The sequence below is a fragment of the Gallus gallus genome, chromosome 1, assembly GCF_016699485.2.
Source record: "Gallus gallus isolate bGalGal1 chromosome 1, bGalGal1.mat.broiler.GRCg7b, whole genome shotgun sequence".
Taxonomy (NCBI): Eukaryota; Metazoa; Chordata; class Aves; order Galliformes; family Phasianidae; genus Gallus; species Gallus gallus.
Window position 1 is genome coordinate 81,502,472 of NC_052532.1, and position 25,722 is coordinate 81,528,193.

The 25,722-nt window shown below is 44.7% G+C and overlaps 1 protein-coding gene and 2 long non-coding RNA genes across 4 annotated transcripts in view; 2 read left to right on the forward strand and 1 right to left on the reverse strand.

Moving 5' to 3' along the window:
- LSAMP (limbic system-associated membrane protein) overlaps nucleotides 1–25,722 on the forward strand; it is a 965,359-nt gene that overhangs the window by 195,786 nt on the left and 743,851 nt on the right. The gene's annotated exons all lie outside the window — the stretch shown is intronic.
- LOC101751152 lies at nucleotides 2,924–4,666 on the reverse strand. Its single transcript, XR_001469124.3, has 4 exons — nucleotides 4,569–4,666; nucleotides 4,255–4,390; nucleotides 3,576–3,708; nucleotides 2,924–3,344 (listed from the first exon to the last, which is right to left on the reverse strand). It is a non-coding gene; the product is annotated as an uncharacterized LOC101751152 (long non-coding RNA).
- LOC121106588 lies at nucleotides 4,548–6,895 on the forward strand. Its single transcript, XR_005839143.1, has 2 exons — nucleotides 4,548–5,107; nucleotides 6,702–6,895. It is a non-coding gene; the product is annotated as an uncharacterized LOC121106588 (long non-coding RNA).

The following is a 25,722-nucleotide window of genomic DNA, read 5'->3' on the forward strand; positions in this document are numbered from 1 at the left end:
TCTCATGTCACTCTACTTTCAGCTGGGTGAGCTGCAGTGCTGGGGGGGCTGCCATCAGTCCGATTAGGGAGATGATGCTATTTTATTGCTCTTTTAGTGCTGTTTTGGCTTGTTCTGTGTTGTTTTAACTAATTGCTTTTATTTTCTGTGGCCCCTCAGTCTCTTGTATTGTTGCAAGCGAAAAGATGCAAATAGTGTTCAGACATGAGGACGAGGATAATGGGAGACTATTACATTGATTTCACAGCACCAGAACCCAGGGACCAAGGTCTTGGTCCTCTTGGTACATCTGACTTTGGGAGCCTGGTAACTCAGCCACTGGCTCCTCATTTTCTCAGGCATAAGCAACAGAGAGGAGATTAAGGCAATAACAACAGCTGTCAGAATATAGCCTTTTTAGTGGTATATTGGAATGGAAGTCTGGCCTGCGTCCGTCTCAGCTGAGAATGCTTCAACGAATCCCAGAAAAGATGAAGGAATGAGCGTGTGGCAGAGCCTGTTCCCCAGTTTGCTGTAAACCATATGTCTGCCTGTAGCATACATAAATACTGAGTAGGTGAATAGGTGACTCAGATGTTCGGTTGGCCAGATTTTATGATTACCGGCACTACTCAGTCATGCAGGCTCTGCCAAATAACTTTCAGGCACTTAACACCTGTGGATGCTGTCCCTGTCAGTGTGCCAGAACCGAATGCCATCTGAATAACAGCAGCTCTGGCCCCTTGATGTTGTCTGCTTGTCTTGCTGAGCCAAGCTTAATGCACACAGGAATTGTTCTACCTGCAAATGAAGCAGAGCCACTCTGCCTGGCGTTGCTGTGTGTGTTTGTACTGTGCAGGCAATGACAAAGAGACTATTTCTCATTTAACTGCAGGTAATACAAATGCAATTATCTGTGTTGGTATTTGGCCACTGAAAATACAGTAACATGCTTGGAAGCCAGAGAGTTAATGATGTTAAATCTTCATGAGCGGCTGAAGCCGGCCCTCTCCCCCTACTTTCTTTTTGCCTGCCTTAATGTAGAAGTTCCTACCTTTGAATTGCAGGTAATTAAGCTGGACTCCTCCGTGTTGAAATGTCACACTTACCACCTATAGGCTTCCTATCTCCAGCTTTAAAAGGAATTATTCTTCCTGCAGCTCCTGCTGCTCCTGTGTTCCACTCTTATTAACCTTGTGGTCACAAAGAACAGACCCTCCTGTGTTTTCATTAGATCTGCCTACTGAAGAGATGCAGCTGGGAACCAAAGGAAAATAAGCAGAGAAGGAATTGACTTCTTTCACTTGTGAGGTGAGGATTGGGAAACAATCCTTCTAGCTCTTATGGTCCCCTCTGACCTGGTCCTTCTGCTGCATCTGTCACAGCCATGTTTTCCTAGTTTGTCTCTCAGCAAGGAAGCGGTTGTAGATACATTTTGCTATCATTCAGCCTCACGTTGGTTTGATACTGTCATAGAACTGAAGAATATTTTCATCCGGATAGGGACCCTGCACTTGGAAGGGCTCTGCGCCATAGTAGTATGCTTCTTTTGTGTATAATCCTAATTGCAACTTGAGGGCACCCCGTGCTGGAATGTTGGAAAGCATTGACAGTGCTAGGGTCTGTGAATGGATGTTCTGGAGCTGGTTCAGAGAAACTTTAATCCATCTGAGGAAGACAATCTATCAAAACGTAGTGCAGTATGTCATAAACCCCATTCAGACCCTTTCACTCGTTACTTGGCTAACTCTTCTTCACTGTTCTTTGCCCACCCTGCAAAATGCGTGGACGTGCCATGGTGGAGGTGAGACAGTGCTGGATCTGCAGTGGATGCCAGCAGGAGGCTGATTAACAGAGATGACTTGGTCTCCTCATTAGATATTCCAACTTGTGCATTGACTCGCAGGGACTTGCATACCTCGATGACACAGAAAAAGGCAGAGGAAGTTGAATGACAGCCCTTCCTTCATCAAGAGGGAGAGGATTTCAGGGCTTGGGATGGCCCTACTGCTGGTGCCCTCCATCTCTTGGCCTCTCTGTATGATCTGAAAAGGTTGCTGTACCTTCTGAGTACAGCACAGAGACTCCCAGTGTGATTCAAAATCTCCTTTTTGATTTTGAGAAAAGAAGTGTTGTTAGAGGAAGGAGAAGAGCGGTCTGTGTATAACAGAAGGTGGTTTTCCAGCCACAGGAAATGGTAGATTTTTCATGATTACACACGGGCAAGATTATCAGTTCACATATGCCAGCTCTGTTAAGTATCAAAGTCATTACCAAATCAGAAGGAGATCTGTAGCTACTTTGCCCTCATCTAGAAATGATAGCTCAGGATGCCAGATGACTTTTCAAAAAGCAGTGCTCGAAGCATTCAGGAAAGAGCCTATCTGCTGATGGCTGTGCAGCTGGAGAGATAGGAGCATCCTTTCCCCTGGCAGGGCACAGACCATGGAAAAGCCAAAGCTCAGGAGCTGGATGTTCTCACCTCCCAGCCCAGACTCTGCAACCAGGCACTGCTGAGAGCTGTGACAGACCTCACCCCTCTCCCAAGGGAGATTGAACTATAACTGTGTGGCTCAAACTGATGTGGAGCTCTTTGCCACGATTCTTTCCCTTGCAGTTTGAACTAGGAGAAGTGTGGGTTTTATGCAGTGGGTGAGGATGGCTGCAAGAACTCCTCGTCTCCAATCATAGCACTACTGAGTGCTTGCAGTGGGCAAGCAGCTGCCCAGTGCTCCCTATGTCCTGAGGCTCGCTTGATGGCTTGATCCTTCCCCTACCCTCCCACAGGGCCAGTTGTGCACTAAGCATGTAAAGCAGAGGCATGAGGAGTGCTGTTTGGTTTCCTCCCTTCTGATGTTAAAAGCTTCTTCCCTCGAAAATGTTTTCCCTTCCCTCAGGGCTCTCTTCTCATCAATCGAGAACAGGAGTTAGGCAGACACACAACTGATTTTTAGATCTTCATAATAAACAGTTAGCAAGGCTTTGGTATGTACTGTGCTCTGGAGCCCTGGGATATGCAGAGATACTGCGTTTCATCACCAATTCCACAAGATAATGAAGTCTTAGTTCTCCCTTACGGCAGTCTGAGGACATGCAGTCTTTTCAGATTGCTTGGAGAGGCCAAGGAATGGCAGGTACCAGAGGTAGCGAACAACCAGCAGGACAATCCTGAGCCTCAAAAGCCTCTCCCTCGTGATGAAGGAAAGACTACCACTCATCTTCCTCTGCCTTTTTCTGTGTTGTCAAGGTGTGTGAGGCCCTGTGGGTGTTGGATGGGATGAGGTTGAGAAGGATGAGTTGAGAGAGGCAGGAAGGTCATATCCACACTACTGCACTTCTGCTTTTCTTGATGTGGCTTCTCTGTGCTGTAGCAAAACAAAACAAAGCAAAACAAAAAACTTGCCTGAGGAGTTGCATGTTTTATTCTAAGATCCCTGAATATGAGGAGGTATAAATTGTTTCCTGTCCCTCCAAGCTGTGGGGTGACCCTGCTCCAGACAGAATAAGGTATTTGCCTCTGTCCAGAGTGGGACGCTTTCCCTTGCAGGCATACACTTGTCATAAGTAGGGAATAGTGCTGTCATCTCATTACTCACTGTTTACATGTCCTCATCTTGTTCCCCAGACAGCTGTGACCATCCACTGCCAGTGACAGGCTGTGCCTAAGCTGTTAATCACAGGAAGCCAAGTACATGTGAGATGAGTGCTCATCCACTGACCATCAGGCACCTGAGGAGGGAGGAATTCAGTAGAAGGTTTGATGTGGGTTGGTGGCTTGGCAGGGAAGAGTGTTACCAGTCGTATTTTATGCAGTGAGAAGGAGACGGAGGGAACAGTTGTGAAGATCTGAGAAGGGAGTTTGGTGATCAAGGTTCAGGAAGAGAGACTGCTGTTTTTTTTTTTAGAGAGTGAGACAACATGGATGAGGCTATTTTTAGGAACATCATGTCCAGGCAAGTGGATGACAGTCGTACTTCACAGCAGAAATTCTGATGCTGAAGTGCAAATGCTGCTGAGCTTGTGCTGCCAGCCTAATGAGCAGAAGAACATGACGAGCCAAATACAGCAAAATAGGGATTTAAATAGCATGGATCACAGGGGATTTGAATGGGAAAGAGGAGATGTGCAGGAGTAGATTGCAGAAAGAGTGCCTTCTTTGGGGGTAAGAAATCTGTATAGCTTTCCCCTTAGGGGGCCATGAACATGCGGAAGTGGAGGTAAGCAGTGATGGTCATTTGGAGGTTTCTGTAGGGACAGTGATCCAAAACCCCATACTTGTGGTTTTTGAGAGTTGACTAGTCTAACTGGATAGGGAAGGTGCTGGTTCTTTCGTCTGAGCAGCTGCTGTGGAACTGGCATTTCTTCCTGCTAGGGTCTGCAGGTGTGGGGTAGATATTCAAGCATACTCCCACTAGAAGGAAAAGCAGAGTTTTAGAAACTGGATTTTGTCTCCTTGCAACCTTTTTCCCATATTCCCCATCCCTTGCCTTGGAGAGCAAAAGACAGTAAACCAAAAAGGTTAAAAAAGGTGAAGAACAAACAGCCCACCATGCCCAGTTAAATGTAACGCCCCCATTTCCGATTTGAACCTTGCAAAGACTCTGCAGAAAATGGCAGCTTGGTCAAAAGCCTGATGTGAAGGGAGAGGAGTGGGCTGAAGGAACAGCCCAGTCATAAGGATTGTTACCTCACAGCTTGTGCCATGGCAATGACTCAGACCCTATGATTCCAACAGCCTTGTGTGGACCTGCTATCACCCAGAGGTTCCTGTGGTAGGAGATCACAGTCACTGTCACGACTGATGAACAGTGTTCCCTCACTGATGGGATGGATGTCAAGTGTGTTGTGCCAGGAAGGCTTTCTTTCATCTAGCTTGCTCTATCTGCCAAATGTTTGGTCTGGCCCCACGCATGGGATTTGCAGTGCTGCTAACTAAGTTGGCGTAGGGACAGATTTAATTGAACTGCTGGAATGGGTTGGTGGAGCCTCTTACTTTGGGCTGGGGGGCTCCAATTAGATGTCGTGCTAAACTGACACCAGAACCTTTTTAATCCAAAGCAAGAGGAGATGTGCGCAGAGACAAATCAAATTTAGCAGACTGTCTTAGAAAATGATTTCATTAAAACAGGTACAGTTTCTTTGTGCAGATTGGACCAGAGCTAAAGCGGTTGTTAAAGTGACTGTAGTTAAACTCGTATAAATTTGAGCGCAGACAGGCTTTTACAAATTCATTTGTGTGGATCAATCGTGCTGCCGATTCAACAGAAGCACTTTGCAGAGCACAGGAAATAAGTTAATTCGCTGGATGTCATTTGCGGGCCAGAATTCAACAGGCTCACCTGACGGTCAAGACCATATCCAGGCCCGCGGGGTGGGATGGTGCCATTGGTTACCATTGTGGTGGCACATGGGCTGTATCTCACCAGCCTCCAAACATCACCTGCTCTCCCTGCTGAGCTGTTGGCCCTGTCCTGTCTACATTAGAAACCAGTTCAGCTGGGAGCTTTGTTCCTAGCTCTGACTCTGCTGGGACATTGAGATGACTCTGTTTTGTGGGGGCAAGATCCAAAGCTTTCAGAGGCCGGTGTCACACCCAACATCTTTCTCAGGCTCAAAATAAGGACAATTTCCATACCAGCTCCAAAATACCAACCCTTTCCTAAAGGAGTCTCCAGCAGGAGCGCGAACGAAGCTGTAGCTCATCTTTAATAATGCTACTTTTAAAAATAAATCATGTTTTATGGATCTAAACTTAGCCTCTCCAGATAAGTGAGTCCCGAGGCCGCTGTGATTAATATGCAGCGCTGGAGCGTGGCCCAGCAGGGCCCTGATTAATAGCGATGACATCATGACTTTTAAACATTCAGTTAATGCTGGCCCCAGTGACAAATGGGGATGCACGGCACCGCTTCTCGTGGCATTTGTGTTGCCGGTGTGAGGGCTCAGAATGATGCTCTTTCACCTCCTTAGCACTGGGGGTAGGATGTAAAGGGCTGGAATCTGTGGGGCTGGGAGCTGCGTTCCATCCCCCCAACCCTGTCTGCATGAATTCTGAGTTCGCCAAGAGAGAGGCGGGCATCCTGGAGGCATTGAATGCCAGGCTGGATGTGGCTCTGGGCAGCCTGGTCTAGCGGTTGGCGACCCTGCACATAGCAGGGGGGTTGAAACTAGATGGTCATTATGGTTTTTTTCAACCCAGGCCATTCTATGCTTCTATGATTCTATGATCCACCTGCATCTTCCTCTGCCATCCTGCTATTCAGAGAGCTTGGTCAGAGGCCTGAGGCTACCTCCTGCTCCCTTCTGCATTTCTCCCTGCAGCATGTGCCCCTACCGGGTGTCAAACCTGGAAAGCTCTGGCAAGATCTGTGCCTGGAAACCATAGCTTGGGTCCTGTTTATATTTTCTGTTCCCAGGGCTTGAACTACACAAGTCCATTGTGTGGAAGGCAATCTAGAAGACCAGACTTCTCCAGCTTTAGCATCCTGCTGAGCAGGGTTCTCAGCCGCCTAACATTTTGCAAAGATTTTTTTGCCTGGTTTCAACATAAATTCTCCTCCACTATCCCACCAGTACCAGAGAGAGAAGAGTTGTTTGAAAAGCTCTGCTTGTGTGTTCAACTGCTAAAACTCTATAAATGCAGATCGCATTTTGGCATCCAAAAGCAATTCCAGGAGGGCTCTTGACTGTTTGGATTTTATAATATGATTTGTCTTTTGCAGATCTCTATGCCCCACTGGCATGAATCTCGGGGACCAAATCTGTGGCAAGCTTTGGACTGGCAAACATCTGCAATAGACTCACCACTTGTGCTAGGCTGGGGGCTCTGCCAGGCACTGCTCTGTAGCCCCACAGCTGTTAAAGCTCCACAAAAAGCCAGTGGCTGGAGACTCTTGCATTAAAGTTATTTTTGGTCTGTTGCTGTCTCTTTGAACTTTCCTATATCAAACGACGACACTACATTTTTAAAAGCCTTTACTGTGGAATAGCTATGTTGCTTTGGACTTGCTTGGCATGTAGGGAGGCTTTTTTCTTCCCAAACCCCTCCCTCTATATCCCAGGAAATCTTATGCTGTGCTGTACAGAGCATATTTTACTATCTTAAAGGTCTGAGAATGTATAAGTGTTATAAATATAGAACCTCAGACTTACTGAGTACCCGCCAGGGAGACGTCCACCTTCCCCTACGTGTGACAGAGAATACAGACATACTCTTTGTCAACGAGATCTTTGCTTTGTGCTCCCACCCATTCTGGAATGCCTCACCCTCATAGCAAACCCCCTCACTCCCCCTCTGCTCAGTCTCATTCTTTGCGCTTCCACAGTCCTCACCGCCTTCAGCGTGTGCTGCCGGGGCAGTGATGAAGCGCATCTTGGAGTGAAGGCAGCGCAGATGGGATCAGGGGCATCTATTTTCGTGTCGTAGCCATGGACTTGTGTGTGCTTGGTTTCTCCACGCTTCAACTTGCTCCTCAGTGTCACGAACAAATTGGTATTTGCCATAAGCTCTTTTGATCCTTGAAGAAAATGAAGTGCCATTTAATATTTTCAGAGTAATAATAATAATGGAAGGAAAGGAACACATTCTGGTATCTGAGAACAGCAGGTATTTGTTTAAGAGCGTACTTTAGAATAATAGCAAAAAGGACCTTTAATCTCAGAATTTCAAGGCGCCTTGTAAACTATAAACATCGATTCTCCTTCGTCTTGTTATTCCTTGTGGGCGTTTTAGCGCTATAAAAGGAAGCAAGGAGACCTGATGACCTTACAGCAAGAATAAATGAATATCAGAGAGAACTGGGGCTAAGTACAAGTGGGATTCGGGTGGCAGAAACAAGTGGGGAGTGAGCTGGGGATGAGTGGTTAATGTCCATGGTATTTCATCCATGGGGATGTGCATTCTGGGTAAGTCAGAGTCTCACGGACACCTGTGATAAAGAAATTTATATTGCCCTGGGGAAGCTGAGTAGTGGGGCATGTAAATGAGACTGGTCACTCAATAAATTTCTCTTCCAGAGACGTAGCTTTTAACCCGACAGGGAGGTGAGCGGGTGAGTGGTGTTGGATAACAGAGTGGACAAGCAGCAGCCAGGGGAGTTTTCCTTTGGCTCCTGTAAGTAAAGATTTCCTCCTAAAAGCCAAAGGAAGGGGCTCTAGATTTGCCTCTCTAAGAGAGTGCCTGCTCTGTCGACTCTAAACTGACCATGATATGCCTTTTTTTTTCTTCTTATCTCCCCCAGTTTCTATAAAGCAAGCACTGAAAACCAGTTTGAGCTGTTCTGAAATTTTGGTTCCCTTTGTTTCTCTGCGTTTCTGTTGGATTATGTCCCTGATATTATTGCCAAGAAGTTAAATAATACATCTAGAAATGGAAGAAACTGAATAATGCAGCTCTGCAGCTTATAGCTTTCCTAGTACTGTGCCAGAGAGCTTTTTGAGTTGAAAATTGTGACTGGCAGGCAAATTTAGACAAAAATGTTTTGGAAATGATTTTTTCTCTTTTCTTTTTTTATCTGATAAGCACCAAAATGTACTGCTGAAAACTGTAATAGTCAGAGCAAAATAACCAGAGAGGTTCAGAAAAAGTAAACACAGATAAGTAGGAAACCTGTTTGCTTAACAACTGTTGGTGGCTGCAGATCATGGATTATTTAAGAAGCTTGGGCTGTGCCACTGCATAGCAGGAGCTGGACACGGCTGGCTCACCTGGAGCCCTGTGCAAGATGAAGTGATAAAGGAGATTCAGACTGGGTTGGCTTAGGGCTTTCACTTACTGAAGTGGGTGGAGAGATTTATATTGTTAGGTATTGTAGAGTTGAGGACACATGATCTTGGAGCCTGGGTGCCTCAGGAACCTTCCGGACCACCTGGAATGTCTCCATTATCTCTTCTTCTCTGAGGATCCCTTCTGCTGCCTGCTCACACCAGCCCCAAGCCCATTCAGGAAGCTACTCCCTCTTGGTTATGGGAGTAGAAAGTGCTAATAAAGCCCCTCTGAAACAAACTGAACGGAACCCCTCATGTTATGTCCAGGCCTTGCTGAGTAATAGCAATCTGCCTCTAACCACCCACTCCTTCCTCTGCTTATCCTCCTGGTTGTTTGTGACCTTCGCTCATTGTATCCTGTTGAATGGAGCTTGTGTATTCCTGACACACAGGAGCTGCATCTTCATTCATTTGTGGTAAATGCCTCAGACACTTAGGGCACTTGAAATTAAATAATCAGCTGTGAAACAAAAGACCCCAAATGAGCACACAGACACATTGTCTGTTTTATTTGCGGATAAGTTCTGTCTAAAAGCCAGCAATGCGTGATGCTCCTTGCTGCTTTTTTAGCTTAAAACAGCTGTTGCGTACATTATTTGAAGCTGTACCTTGCACTCTGTGATGTAATGATAACAGAAAACAAGAGGTGAGGAGCAGGGATCTCTCCTGCTTTTATAGGTGAGGCTCTGGGGAGCCTCTGGGCCCTGGTGTAGATTCGAAGAGGTCTTATGTCCAAAGAGAATCCCCTTTCTCCTTTCTTGCAGAGCAAATTAACCCTGCGGGGTCTGACAGTACCCAACAGTACCAGAAAAAGGCCTATTTTATGTGGAGCAGCTCAGGTTGCTGGTTACCTGCCATGGGCAGCCACAGCTTATTCTTCTTTGTCCTTATTTGCTGCTTCTGAAAGATTTGTGCAAGCTCTGCAGCAGGTCTGTAAGTCCGCTCCAAGACCCTTGGGGCTGCTATATGATTGTCAGATGGGCTTGGTGAACCGTAGCCCTTTCCCATGTTGCAAGGTGCTTAGGTTGTAAAAAGCACCTTTCAAAATGGAGGAGTGGGCAGCCAGCTTCAGGGCTGGGCTTATAGCAGTCCTCTCTCCTCACAAGAATAAACATACTGGCAGCGCACCAAATCAGACGATAGATGGAAAAGCATGTTGGTGCTCCAATCCACCAGAGAAGACCAGAAAGTTTCTATGTGGGTAAGGAGCAGGAAAACTTCTCCTTCTGTGCTTTATCCATAGAGTCGGAGGGCTTTGTGTTGAAACTGCCAGGTAAATAAGTGGAAGTTGTCCATGTAAACCCCTTCAGGCAGCTTTGGAAACCTAAATTATAAGCTCCAGAGATGTCAGTTTATTCTTATTGCCTGCATTTAAAATCGTGTTTTATTACTATTGTTATCTTCATTTTTTAAGAAAGAAAGGAAAAATAGTGAAAGGAAGAAGAAGAAAGATGAGGGAGAGAATGAAGGACCTACTTTAGGAAGCTATCAAGGTTTGATAAGGTTTGATACAAATAAGTCATGGAGTCGAGAAACCTTGCCTCATGCATTCTGCATGCTGTGGGAATTATGGAGAAGACGGCAATATATCTTGGTATTTAAGGAAGAAGATGAAGGCTGTGACATGCTGATGAGTATGATGTGGTTCTGGCATTTTCTTGCATTAGCATACTTTTGCAGCTATGATATTTTCAGTTTATCAATGTTTTTCTTTTTTTCTTTTTTTTTTTAAAAAATGTGTTTTGCAGAGTGGGTTCTTTATTTGAAAAGACCTCAAGCCATAACTTTTTGTGAAAACAGCTGCATAATCCGCATTTTCAGCAAAGCCTAACCCTGAGATGGTGATTGGCTCACAGAACAGCTGAGATTGGAATGGGGCTTCCTGAGACCACCTGGACCAGCCCGTTGCTCAAACAGGGTTGGCTGGAACAGATTGCAGTGTCATTTAAATGAGGGGTGGAAAGGCAACCCAGAAAGATTCCTTTCTACACTTACTTTAGTTTAGAGAAGTGATGGGAGAGATCATCTGGAGAAAGCAGGAACTAATTTGAATTGGTATAACATGGCTTCATCTGAAAAAGTTTGACGGAGCGTTTTAATCTTAAACCTTGCCTTGTGATCAGGGCTTCACATTCTGTTTGTACTGAAGACAGACAGGTGCTGGTTGTAAAGCTTATTTCTGGATCTGGACTCACTTGTTTTCTTCTCCACAAGCTTTTGGAAGTCTTGATTCAAATTTTCTTTCTGTTTTTCTCCTTTCCTGTTCTGACCAAGAGGAAATGCTTGAGCTTTGATTTGGGATCTGCGAGAAGCAGTGAATATTCATAGTCCTTAGGAATTGCATCTTCCTGTATGTCCTGGGGTGTTACAGAACACATTAAATAGGAGCTCCCTGCTTTCCAGGGCTGCTGGTAAAGATTATCACCATCTTACAGAAGAGAAAAATGGAACAAAATCAAGGGGAAAATGACATGGTGGCCCAAGATGACTCCAAGAGCCAGTGCTGGATGGAAATTGCTGCAGCCCTGGTTCCTGAACGAGCCCCCTGGCACCTGCAGGTCATCCCAGATGTCACCTCCCTCTTGTGAAGTATCACACCTCAGGACCTAATCCTGCAGCATGCTAGGGATGTCTTGGAAGATGCCCTTAGTGCGGCATGGAGGGGATCTGCACCGGCAGGGATTACTTTTGTGGGTGCTACTCAGGACTTCGTTGCAGCACAGGGAAAGATTTAGGCATCTTGAGACCTCGGTCAGAGTGATCCTCTAGGCAGAATGATTGCCCATCAGTAAAGAAGACACCACAGAGAACCACCGCCTGGTTCTTGACAGTGTGATGGGATATTCATGACAGTATAATGGGACTTTGGTGAAATGTGATATTTGATTCTCATTACTGGAATACAGCAGGGGCCCTTTAAGTCAGAAGAATTGATTTTAGAATGGGGTTTGTTAGAACCTTTCAGTCCCACAATCAATGTAAATGGGCAAATATCATTCTCTTTAAATCCAGTTTCCTGAGCCACAGCTGTGCTGGACACACATCAGAGAAACAGGGAGAACACTCCCGTACACCATTAAACCTGAGAAAAGCAGACAAATTCTTCATGAGCAGGAAGACTTCCAAAGGGAAGGCTGAGAGAGCCGGGCTCGAGTGAGCCAAGTTACACCCTCATCCCTGGTGCAATACCATTGAAGTCTAGTGAAGAGAGAGCAGAAGAGAGCTGTGAGAACCGCCTGCTGACACATGAAGGGACGTGTTGCAGGGAGGAGAGAGACCAATTATTCTCACCATCCAAAAGAAGCGTGGAAAATATTTAGGTCAAGTATTAGGAGAAGAAACTTTCTAGTGGGGGAGTAATTAATCAGCAAAGGTGAGGCAGTGGAAGCTGGAAAACTAGGCCTGCACTTGTAGGCTGGGAAAAAAAAAAAAAGATGATGTTTTGTGTAGACGAGCAGGGACTTGGGAATTTGGGTATGTGAAGTTTACATCTTGTCCCTTTCTCTGAGTCCTAGCAGTCCTGAGGAGGGGTGGAATTTGCAGGATCTGCAGAAAAATCCAAGCTATCTTCACTATGAACAGGTCCATTGCCAAATAATGTATGTCCGTCTGTAAGGACATGAGCAGTTTGAACGTTGGTAGCTACTCAGTCATTGGCTTGCATAACTGCTATGTCAGGTACACCTGCCCAGGACTGGGGCTACCTCTGCTGAAAGACTGTATGTACCACCTATGTTGCTGGGGAGAAGGCGTTTATTGCTCTGATATAGAAAGCTAGGGGGAAGATTGTAGAAATGCCAGAAGAAACACTCTTGGGAAAATTCGAAGTGATTGAAAACCAGTTTTTCATCTTTGGAAAGTTTAAGAGTTTAAAACTTGTGTCACCTGACCTGTAAGGGGATGGTGGGAAACGTTATAATCTTGGAAGCATTTATAAAGAGTCTAAAAATGTTTTGCTTCAACCTTACTGAAGCATTTAACTTCTCCTTTGTGTTATATTCATATAATGCAAAAGCAATTTTTTTCAGCCTTATCCAAATGAGATGCTGTCATGAAAACTTTCCTTGAAGATTTCAGCACAATTGATATTTTCCTGCAAAACATGCCTTTTCTGTTCATCCTGAGTTTTCTGCCAGAAAATGTTCCTTTCAAAAGCCTTGGGCCAATGCTAATTACTGTTATGCAGCTGCTGTTACTGTGGTAGATGCTTTAAAAACATAGCCAGTGAGAATGTGAGTTTGTAGCCTGTACCTCATGGCTCCAAGCTGCACTGGGGATATTTCATTTCCTCAGCTGACAGCATTGCTACCTAAATGGTAGAGCCTTAACTCTTACTCTCTCAATGAGAGCAGACCTTTTTCCATAAGAGCAATGTGACGTGAGTCAACCCCACAATGCTGAGGCACACATACCTGGACCATGGCAAGGGGATGCTAAGGTTTCCTTGGAGCACCCTGTCGGTACCTGCATCAGTGTTCCCCATGTCTCCCTAGAGGCACTGGATGAAGGTTTTTTCTCTTCTAACAGCAGTCTACTATGGAAACGAATATCATTTCTTCATGTTAGAAGGTTATCAGACTGGGGAACCCAGAATCTGTGATTTCAGTCCAGGTTGATGATGCAGGTAAGACACATGCATGTGCAGATGCCAAGGCTTCCTTTGTCTTTTGCTGGGCGTTCACGTGGGTAAGTCAATAGTGTAAACGTTCCCAGTCATCCACATTTTCTTCCTCTATCTCAGTCCCTGAAATGATTGTATACTGGGATTTTTATGATGATTGAAAGAGCAGAGTCTCTTGCTCCATAAAGCACAGCTGAATGAGAAGATGTATCTTCTCTCCCCCTCCCTCACATCTTCAAGAACACAGATATATCCCTGTTTAAGAGGTACACTTGTTTGGAGCCTGATTTCTCTGGAGGAATTACAGTGACAATGGTTTCATGTCCGAGGCTTGCCTTAATGCCACATGCATGGGTCACATCCTGACAAGAACATTCAGAGCAAGGTTTGTTTGGCTGTGGATAGTCAATGCAACCACACCTTCCAGGAGGTGATAAGGTGGCTCACAAGACCACTTAGAAGCAAGTGCCAGACCCTCCTCAGCTCCTACCAGAGCAAGGGGAGGGCTGTTCTGTTCTGTGTAGCTGGCACTGTGTCCCCAGCACCATCTGTGAAACACAGCGACATGGAAAGCAGAAGAGCAAGAGAGGAGCCTCAGCTGTATATGAGGCAGTTTCCACCCCAGCCAGTTTCTGCTCTCCCAGTGCATGGGCAGTGAGAGCAGGACCTGCCACTGAGTGCAGAGGTGTAAGAGGCTCGAGGACTCCATCCTGTCCCCCTCCAGGCAGGTGCAGGGCTTTTATTTGAGCGTCATGCTGTTAGGATTTCCTGAGGTGACATTAAGTGGATTCATGGCCGCAGCTGAGCCCTGACACCATAGCGAGCCCCAGCATGTTATGGTGCCATTATTTCATCTAATGAGGGGAATAAATACACCTGGAAGTAGGGAACCCTCTCTTATCCTGGGGCTCTGCCTGGCTGGATGTGAAACCTTACCAGTCCGGTGCCATGCAGAGGCAGTGGCTGATTTTTAGTCTTTTCATTGGGCAAGAAGTGATACTTGAGCCCCGTTGCCTCCCAGTCACCTCCATCCCTCATTACCCTCCCTCTCCTCCCACTGCCCCCTTCATTACCACCCACCCATAAAGTATACTGCACCAGCACAGCACCGCTGCAATAACAAACACCGCCTCATTTCAGCATGATGAATGAAGAGTTTTAATGAAACTGGCCTAAGCCGTTGCTGGCAAGCTGCCTGTTTTTTGTTTGTTTTAAGCAGGGGTGATCCATCACCCTCCCGCCTTCCCTCCAGCACAGCATCCCCAATCAATGCACTGCGCCAGCCTCCCTCCCGCAGCCCACAGTGACCCATCCCCAGCTCCCCACCACTGCCTTGGCTCTCCCTGACCCCTGCCAGATTTGCTCCCTGCAGTGGGGATTTTGGTTGTGCATCTCTCCTTTGTTAAGGCAGCAGGGTAGCAAGGTGCTCAGGAACGTGCGTACGCAAATATCTTCTCTGCCTCTTTCTTTCCAGTTGACGATGCTCACATAACACACGTATTGCTCGCTAATAGTACAGTTGAATGTCTGCTGAGTATTAATTACCCTTGCAGTCTGCTCTTTCATTAGGGTCTCCTGTCTCTCCTGGGACAGGCTGTAAATCAAAGGGTGACTCATGGCTTTTGGAACTGGCAAATATAAATAAGCAATCCCCGAACAGGGGGAAGAAATAACACTGAGCTCTACCCAACATCTTGGCAAAGGTATGTATATATGTATATATAAAGTACACGTAAATTTAATCTCAAAAGCGAGAAGTATTTCAATTAGGTGAGCAGGTGCCAGCCTCCAGCTCAGCATTTTAGAGACTTTGTGGGAATATGGGTAAGAGAGGTCTCTATGCATTGCTTTGTCCTCTTGCACAGCTTTTCATTATTAGAAGGCAGGGAGAAGGAACCATTTTGTTCTTTGTCTTTGTAGCTGTTGAAGGAGTGAAACTGAAGTGTGTGTATGAGAGGTGGAGTGAAGCAAGGCAGAGGGAAGGAGTGACCCAAGTCAAATCACAGAGCTTGGTGTTATATCAAACGTGGGTCTCCTGCAAGGACGGAGTAACTTGCTTTTCTAACCTTTCTTCAGCTGTCCTCCATATTTATGTTTTTCATAGCAGCTCGATGAGCTGTGCCAAATAAATGCCATTTTAAAGCCTTTATTCAAGTATTGGACAACTTTTCCTGGAGAATGACCCTCTGAAGTTTGTTTACACCTGAGAAGTACCTACACAAACTGATTTGATTCCTTTGAGCAGATGAAGTAGCAAAGTATAGGGTACAAAGGAGGCAAATGGGAGAACCCATGAGAGGTAGCAGAAATTTCAAAAGAGAACTGGAAAAGTTTCCGGATAAAAGCACGTGTGGCTGTTTTCATCTATTAAAGTTGTTCTTTGTGGCCACATTCTCATTTATGAGCACAGTGAGCACCGAACTTTGGTGCATAGCTGTTCTGTATGGGAACTGTTGAATCATGGCCTGAACCACTGATTGACCACCTGAGGCAAGCACTGAGTCAGCCCTGGGAGCACAGGTGAAGGCAATTCACCACCATCAGAAGGGGTGGAGCCTGGCTGCACCTGTCCTAGACCCCATTTAAGGGCTGAGCTGCCCCACAGAGAGATTTCTTTCTAGAGATCACTCCCTGTGGAGTTTTTCTGTGAGCCCATGATGCAGGTGAGCATTTTCATTTGCTTTTGGCTATTCCTTTCCACTGTGATAATCTTTGTGGCTGTATGATCTGTGAAATACCAACCTAACTACACCACTCTGTAGATTTGTTGAGTGTACGCTGGTCTTACTGTAAAGGCGGTCTTAATTTTGGAATGAGATGTGCACTGTCTTTGCTGTTCACTATTCCTGATTTTATTGTTGATGATGTTTCAAGACTACTCAAATCACAGAACGACTTGCAAGCTTTAGCTTTTTATGGTAGAAAAGGTTTCTTGTTCTTTTCTTACCTACTTACTGTCTCATCCCATGATTATAAATCCCCCTGGGGGTTGGAGGTAACCTTGCATGCCCCTGGTATGGACATACAGCTTTCCTTCTTTGGCTGTTTCAGTCAGGAAAACCTGGCTGTACCTTGTTAAAGACATTCAAAATCCCACATGGTTTATCCAAACACGTTCTTTTAATCCTAGCGTTTGTTCATTCAAAGAAATTGTATCCTGTACAGCTTGCCAACTAAAGTGACCCCATTTTATTGTAGGAGGCTGACAGTAGTTGGATCCTATGTAAGGGACTGGAATACCTGTCTTGTGTTTGTGGGCAGTTTTTTTTTCCATCTTAATTCACTTGCTGTGAAAATAACAGCTGGCCTGGAGGAGAACAGTGTGACCTTTGAAATCAGGGAATGCCTCTTTTACAGAATCTTTTCCTGAACCTTGGTCAATTTTTCCTGAAAAGGGCTTAAAATAAATGTACTAAGGTCTCTCATTACTGGGAATGCATGCAGGGATTCAGTTAGTCGACTGCTGTAATGCACAAGGAGATAGAAAAAGCATATGGAGCCTGGGCTATCTAATCTAATCTCACTATGTCTATATAATCTGGGTAAATGGCTAATCTATTACAGAGAGATAATAATAATTAAGGCCGCAACCAGGTTCCATTAGCAAAATTGATGCGCCCTGATCCCTATTGGGTTTACTTTGAAAGGAAAGGGGATTTTTTTTTTTTCCTATAGCTCAAAGAAAATTAGTTGAAGTATTTTTTTTTTTTCCCTTCAGTTGCAAAGTGTTAACAAATTAACCCAGATTTGAAAGTTTGGCTCTTACCTATCATTTGTTTTCTCATCTTCTAGCTAAACATAGCTTTATCACTGTCGTGTATTCCAAATTTGCGCACTGTGAAAGCCTCTTGAGGATCCACTGTTGGATGTATTAGTGGAAAATAGGTTGTAAATCAGCAGAATCGTTAACTCTTGCTTCATGTAAGAGCAGTGACTGCTCTGTACTTTGTGAGGATATGTTCTGCCACCTATTTGCCCCTCGCAGATCCAAAGAGAGCATTTTTCAGGATGCCTAGGAAGGAGATTTTCATTTGCACATGTTCTAGATCCTCAGGATATTTGCAGTCCAGGTGGTGGTGACAGAGAAGAGCAGATTTTACTCATGAGGAGATTTGTAAGTATGGCACAGTTGAGATGCTTGGGACTGACACCTGACGTGGGGTTTTGTCTTGATTTGCTTACACAGCTCTCTACAAAAGAGACCTATATTTCTGGCAGGACAGGAAGGAGAGGTAGTACATGGCCTGAATTAGCAGTACTGTGTTGCTTCTTCCACATGTTCTCCTTGTGGCTCTCCTGTAGCTTCAGAGCAGATTGCCATGCTAAGAGGAGAATCTCACTGATTGCTCCAGATTCGAAGGGACCAGGTGCATCATCAAGCTTGACCTCTTTAAGTCATGAAATATCTTTAATTTAGAAAGGTCCACAAGAAAAAAAAACACATTTGTTCAACTAATCTGAAGATCCCTAGGTACGAATCACAGAATGTTGCTTAAAACCCTATACTGCCCCATAAGAGGGGCAGATTTTATTCTTTGTTTTTTTCTTTTTTTTTTTCTTTCTATGCACAACAGTGAGCCCTATTCTGCAATGAATAGTTACTTTGAAGTTCTTGGAGTATCTGCTAATGGAAATGTCAGGGAGCATGACTTCTTGTTAACTGTGTGGGCAAGTACAGTGGTGAGACCACAGCAGATGGGATCTGGATTTGAACAAGTGGTAGCTTTTGACTACAGATGTGCAAAATTGGCACAGGCTGTAGAAAGGGCATTGTCTGGGGGAATTTGTACTGCAGTATTTTACAGATGCCCATTTACTGAAGAAAATTTATAACCTGGGGGGAGTTTAATTATTTACCATAGGACCAAAGGTAGAAACACTTGGGAGATTGCTTGTTTGTCTGCAGCATTCTGCCAGTGCTCCACAGATGATAAAGAAGAGAGTTTGTCTTGCTGCAAGCAATTAGCTTTTGGCTGGGGGTAGGGTTCTGCACCCAAGGGTGCCAATTGTCCGGTAACTCTGGCTTGTCTTGGTCTACAGCACTTGTAAAGCAGGATGGAAAGATAACATTTCCTGTGAAGAGAGAGGCAGTGATTTAGTGTTTGTGAAGAGTTAGGTAGGCGTTTAAACTGGTCATGTGTAGAACATGCCGAGCTCAGTCAGAGCTGGTGCTTGTGCTCCCTGCCTCCCGGCTCCTGCCATCTTCCTTGACTTATTCAAAAAAGCAGCTGGTCTAAGCTGCTCTGCTGAACTCAGAAAATATTCAGTACCCAGAGGGGATGGGGGCTGCACTGTAAGAATTTCTGTTGGTTTTCTGCTTTGAACTTCACGATGTTTATGGAAGCAAGGAGACAAAAACAAAGGCTGGAATTGGACAATACATAGTCGGGAGCTACATGAAGCCCCTTGGCCATGCCTTCAAACCAGGTGTTCCTATTGTTCCTGGCAGCTCACCTACAGCTTTTCCAGTAGCTCTGTCCATGCCCCTCATGCCCACAGCACAGCTTCACTGAATGTTACAAGCAGGCTTTGATCCTCAGCTTTCTTCATGGTCCTCATATCTCTCCATCAGCTTCCTCAACTTTCTAAGTACCTTCCATTTCAGGGACTTCTGGAAGTGACCATTTTCTCACTTCAGATAACAGCAGATCCTGTGCTTTATCCCTCAGTGCAGTAAGCCTCAGAGCCTTGGAGATAAATATTGAAGAGTATAGCAGAACAGAAATCACTCCAATTAGATTGAAAGCTCCAGTAGTTTGGATGGGTAACTAAGGAGCTATGGAGACATTTCAGTGTTGCCTCCCTGCTTCTATTTTCCTTTATTTCATTCCCTACTGTTTCTACCCTGTCCCATATGGTATCTGTCAGATATGATACTCTTACCCCCAGAACTCTTAATAAGGAGGAGATAAAAGTATTCCTTTATTAATAATCGTGAAAAATGTTGTGTATGGAGTTCAGAATCACGAGAGTAAAAGAAAGACAGTAATTAGCTTGTTTCTGTATCTCTGCTCACTGAGGCATTTTGGATACAGTGAGAAAATTTTTGACAGCTTTTCTTTTAGTCCCCCCCCACTCCCTGTTCCTCCTTTTCTTTTGAAGTATCATGCAAAGTTCTTGGGTTTGGTTTTTCTTCTTTTTAATGATAAATTCTATAATCTGTGTACAGTTGTTTCTTTTTTTCCCCCTCTAACTTGTCAGCTATATCGGCTCACAACATATCCCTTTGTTTGCCTGTTTTTCTAGGCAATGCTGCATTTGGTCTCCTAAAAGGAAGTAAACATGCCAATTTTCCATTGACAAGCAATGTTTAAGAAGAAGTGATTTCATTAGAGGAGTCCAGAAAACCACTGTTCACCAATTTCCTTTGTCCCTTTGCAGGGGACAAAGAAAGGGAATTTAATAGCCTTCATTTATTGTAGGGCTGAGCCCTACAAAGATGAATGCAAGTGGTGTTCCCTACAAGTAGTACACTGGAGGAAACAAGCATGCTGCCTGACTAGACTCGCTCTACCTCTAGGGAAAATCCTATAGGAAAGTGACAGGCCTGTGCTTTCAGGAGCTCTGAAAGAGGACGGGAGCCTAAAAACAGCCCTTGTCCGTGGTGCTGACAGCTTGACCAAAAAACAGAAAGGAGCTGGTGAAATGCCTTCCCAAAGGCATCTGCTATGAGTTGGGCTAAGACGGACATTTTGTAACTGAAAGCCAAGGGTCTTTGCCAACTGCTATAGCCAGTCTCTGAGTCATGTCTGTTGTAGGAATAGCAGATGTTTATTTCCCTTTAAGTCTTATGGAGAGGAAGAAACTGAAAGTATGGGAAATGCAAGAGGAGCACTAAATCAGTGTAGCTTTGTCCCTTATTTTCTTTTTGCATGTAATGGATCGAAGTGGCAAGACAGAGTTCATAGGTAAAAGAGAGCAGGAATGAGACATCAGTTTTGATGATCTCAATAACCAAGAAGTTTTACTCACCTAATTTTGGAGCCCCCTTTCAGGAGGTTTGTTTTGTTTTCTATTTATTTAGTTGTTTGTTTTATGCAGGGAACACTTTGTTGATTTGCATTAGGAAATAAGTAGAAGACCAAAACCAGTATGGGATAGGCTTGAGAGATGCTTCTGATTTTTGAAAAACATTTTGCAGTGGACAGCATCAAATGAGTACTTGGAGCCAGTGAGTGATTATTTTGACTGCAGCCTTTTCTGCAGGAACCAGGTGGCTCTTAAAGCATCCAGTCTGCATACTGTGCAGACTGTCTCTGGATTAGTATAGAGACACCTGAGTAAATTTGGTTAATTACTGTCCAGTAATGAAAAATGCTAGATTTAAAAAAAAAAAAAATGCTAGTTCTTTATATCAGTTCTTAGTGCATTAATTAAAGGCTCCTATGAGACAACAAGGATGAGTGGGATGCAATAAAGACACTAAGAAAGAATAAGAACATTATTGTAACGAACACTGATTAATGGGGCTTCACATAGTGGTGCTAATGGATGTTTTTGAACTTAGAAAGGAAGCGATGAGACAATTGAGTAATGAATTTTGCCATCAAAAAATCACAGCTGAGCCAACATCACCATATAAAAAGGGAACTGATTTATTGATTGTAATGGAAAAGACTAGGAGATGGATTTAGTGAAGACACAACACATTTTTTTTCTACAGGAATATCCTTAAAAGGCTACTCATTTATATGTCCCTCCCCAAACTGGAGGAGTAGTAATTACATCCTTTGTTTGTGCAGTTCCTGAATGTACTCAGCACTAGTGCCAAGCGTGGGGCATATGAATGCAAAGCTTAAATAAAAATTCAAAGTTGGAGGAGGCAACAAAGAAGACACAGACATCATTGTTAAAGCACTGCTGAGTTACTGCAGCAGCCTGTCTGAAAAATAGGGAGGACTGGGGACAGTGGGGACGACACTGCAGCATGTTAATGGGATGGTCTTTGGGCTGATCCCACATTCTCAGTGCTGGAACCTCAGCTGAAAAGAAAGTGTGCAGGTTTGGGCATGCTACCTTAGAAGGGAGGTGACTCTCTGTCACCTGGGCAACAGGACTAATGATGTGCCTGGGAGGATTCACATGCAGAGAGAACGATCTTTGAAAGTTTGGGACCAGCAGAGCTTGTATGTTGCTAAGAAGAAGGGATATGCAAAAGTCTTCATATTTGCAAGAAAGTCTCTGTTTTCACAGGAGAGAACAAAGAGATTTTTTGATGATTCTACTAGATGAAAAAGGAGGAGTATTTTTTTTCCCATTAACAGGCAGTTTGGCTGCAGAAATCATTGTCATGTAACATCATCAACAGCTAGCTTTCAACAGGCCTTAAAAGTAGAAAAGATCCAACGTACACTGAGAGTATCCAGAGCTGTCTTAATCTAGGATAATACATTCTAGGAAGGAGAGCCAGCTATGTGCAGTCAGTAGGGCTTAGGGCTTCTCTACATCTCAAAACCCAGAACAAGGGCTAGTATTGAGGGCAGGCTGTGTGGTATACTTGTACCTTTTCTGCAGCATCTGTGCGACTGCTGTCATGGACAGGGTGCACGACTCCAGTGGCACCATGGCAAATACATCTGGCACTTACTGTACTGCTCAGTGGAGCTTCTTTTTTGACCTCCTCAGCAGTGAGTAAAGGGGTGGATGTGCACAAAAGCCTTGAGAAATCAGCTGGCCTTATGAGCATGCCTTAATGTTTTACTTGTAACTTGTCCCGGCCCTCAATTGCACTGGAGTACAACATACACCCCTCCACTGCATTCTGCACACAGCCTTTTGGGGACTAATTATTACCTCATCCTGAAATCACTTTAACCACCAGAGGGAGGGAGGTGGCATCTGCTTAACATCTGCACAGCAGCGGGCTGCCCACCAGTTTGAGACATGCAATGCAGGTAGAAACGTCAAGTTGAAAGTGCAAGGAGTGCTAAGCGCAGCTGGACATTGCTGCAGTGCTGGTTTGCCTTTTGGGCACTGAGCTCTGTCCTGTCTCCTGATATATTTTCCAGCAGTGAGGACCCTGTTGCATGCTTTGGGAGACATTCTTCAATCTGCTGCTGTACCTTGCTGTCAGGAACTTTTCTCTCACGTTTGCTGTATGTTTGCTTTTTCCCTTTACTGTTGGTATTGATATCCTGTCTCCTATTTCAAATCAAGACAAGCAGATTTGACCCTTTAGTTCTTTGACCATTCTAATTATCTGACTGTTTTGTTGCTCTGCTCTGCTTTTGTTTATTTTTGTCAATATATGCTGCGTAATTAGGTGCTCAGGAGTGAATATAGTGTCCTGCATGCACTCATGGGACAGCTCCGCACAAAGTGATTCCTTGCCTGCTCCAGGCAAGTCCACGCACCCACAGATATGGCTGAGGGAAGGTTACACGGTCACTGAAGACTTCGGGACATAAGTTGGGAGAGCAGTGACAATTGTGATGGGCATCTGCTCCTGGTAGAAGTTCTCAAGACCTGCTCTTCACTATAGCAAGCCTTTCGGCCACCAGGGCCCACAAAACTCTCCCTCTTCACACCTCAAGTTGGCAAAACATGCCAATCCTCTATCTGAAATAATGTTCGGTTCTCCAAAGGTTTGGAGGTTTTGTGAACTGGAGCCTCTCCAAACCCACACTGCTTTGATTCTGAATCTTATCCAATGTTATTGATTCAAAACATGCTCTTCTTGAGAGCTTTCACCAAACTGCAGAAACTTCAGTGATGTGAGCATTGTAAATCATCACACATGCAATGTAGACAGCCCACAGACCTGAAGGCATGGAGGAAAGGAGAGATTTGTCCAGTGAATTGGTGTGCTGCTTTGTTTTAAACCTTGGATTACCACTGGTCCAAAGTCAGACTTTTTCTCTGCAAACTGAGAACTGAATGTTAAAATTTCCAGTAAAATGGTAAGTGTGAGGAAATCAGGATGATATGCTATACTGGGCTTGTGAGCTCTTGGCCATAACAGAGAGAGGTACAGGGGAAACCTGATCTATCCTGGAGCTGTTCAGGTGTTCTGATTCCTTGAGCAGAGGCTTAGTCAAGTAGCTTCAGAGCACAGATCCAGAGGACCCTGCACTGGGACTGGAATGCCACTGTCCTTTCAGGTGTAGCATATAGCAGGATCCTATCAGTGATAACTACACAGAACCATCCATGGGCACATTGAGGTACCCCATTTCTTTCTGTTACTTTTAATGTCTTGGTTCAGAGCATTTGGTTTTGCTGCAATTATCCATCCATTGATATCAGTGATGAAGAAAACACTGGTTTGAATGGGAGTGATGAGACGAAAGTCAGCTATCTGAAAGATATCTTTGGTGCTAATTCTGAGTTTACTATTTGTGAAGTAGGAAACAGGACTGTTTTTTTTCCAGCAGAGATTGAGGTGAAGTGTGAGGCATGTTAATTGGTGGGGTGGGGGGACCCATTACTGTCTGCTGCTTTAGGAAAGCAAATACTGTTGCTGCTCAGACTGTATGCATTGTGGGATCAAATTTGGGTCTTGCTGAGATCCTCAGTAGCAGTGTTGTGGAGTCAAACTGTGTCTCTTCCTGCCGTGTATGAGAACGGAGTTCTGGTTCTGAAATCCATCCTTAGCTGCAATTCTGGAGTAGTTCTATTGACTGCCCGGAGAGGTTGTGCAGTCTCCTTCTCTAGAGACATTCAAGAACCGCCTGGAGACTTTCCTGTGTGACCTACTCTAGGGAACCTGCTTTAGCACAAGGGTTGGACTTGATGATCCCCACAAGTCCCTTCCAACCTCTGTGCTTCTATGATTATAGCTGGACTTAACATGGGTTAACAGTGTTGTGACTGAGAGAAGGATTTAGCAGGTTGGTCCCCAGGGCTGTTGAGCTGGCATCTCTCACCAGAGCTACGTTTAGTTAACGTTTACAATGACAAAGTGTCCAGGTGTGATACTCCAAAACTTGAACCCCATTGAGGGCAGATTGATCTTGCATGCTAGCAGTCATGTTTCCCCCAAATGCAAATAAGCCTGTATGTGAGTGTGAGTAACATTTTTCTTCCTGCTCTGAAAGAATGCAGCACAAGTCAGATTTTGGAGCACAAGAATGATGTAAGATCTGCCTCCAGCTGTTTCCATATATGAGTCTCTGCTCTTGCTCTGGGAGCAGTCTGAGTATCTCATGCAGTATCTATCCAATGTGTCTTACACCCAGACTGAAAGGTGCTAAATGCTGGGAATTCCACTGGTATCTGTTGAAGGCTGGTGGCTGACTGGAGTGGAAGACAGGTCCCAGCAGTCCAAGGCTGTAAAGTGAGTGGTTATTTGTCAAAGAACCAGAAGGTGCAAAGTCACAAGAGTGGAACAAAAGATGTGGGGAGAGCTCCTGGTGTGTGGAAGTGGCCTGGCACAGCACCTAGGTTTGAGTCTAACCCAGGGCTCAAGTGGCAGGAAGTCAGTGCTCTGCAGGGTGACTAGTGCTAAGGTTGTGTCTTAATTGTTTCCCTCTCCTTGTTGGAGCCAGCTTGAATGAGGACTGGGGTACTGAGGCATGTGTGGTCCCACGGTTGGTGCAGCACAGAGGCTGGCTGGTCAGGAGCAGAACTTATGTGGGTGTGAGAGTAGCTTGATTGCATTTCAGCAACTCTCCTGTCTTAATGAGAAAAAAAATGTTTTTTTTTAAAAAAAACAGAAAAGCTATTACCTGGATTGCAAGAGTTTGGCGGGCAGCGGTCCTGAGCCTCTCCCTGCAATAAAACCTGCTGTGAGAGGCTGGAACAAGCTGCAGTCATCCCCAGCTATTCCTCCAGCACAGCCGTGGCTATATTGTTGAGAGACTCCACGAAGTCTACTAGGGATTCTGTTATTGCTATTGATTTTTACATGGGAGATGCTTAGATATCGGGGGAAGAGGTCTGCAGCATAAAACCCATGACAGGGGATCTTCACAGCGCTTTTGGCCTGAGCTGCTACAGCTGTGGGCAGCCTATTCCTGTTTTGCTAGTCTTCTAGCTGCTCTTGCTGGGAGAAAAGCCTGTTGGTTCTGCTCAAGGCATGGGGAGAAAGAGGAATTCAGCAGTTCTCCCCATTAACAACATGCTATGCACAGCACAAAACACCCTAATGTATATCTTTAGAATATACTGCGTAGCTATTTCTTCTTTTTTTAATAAAAACCTCTCTTTTATAATAATAATAAAAATACAATTTATATACAGTATCTTCATATCCCAAATATTTATAAACATAGTTATCTTTGGTCGACTGATTCCAGGAAGTTTGCCAGCACATCAAAGCGATGACATTTTACATCTCATATTCTTCTCGTTGTGAGGAATGAGATGCTTCTCAGTTTCTTAACTGATTTTTCAGATTTTTTTTTAAGGCTGATGTA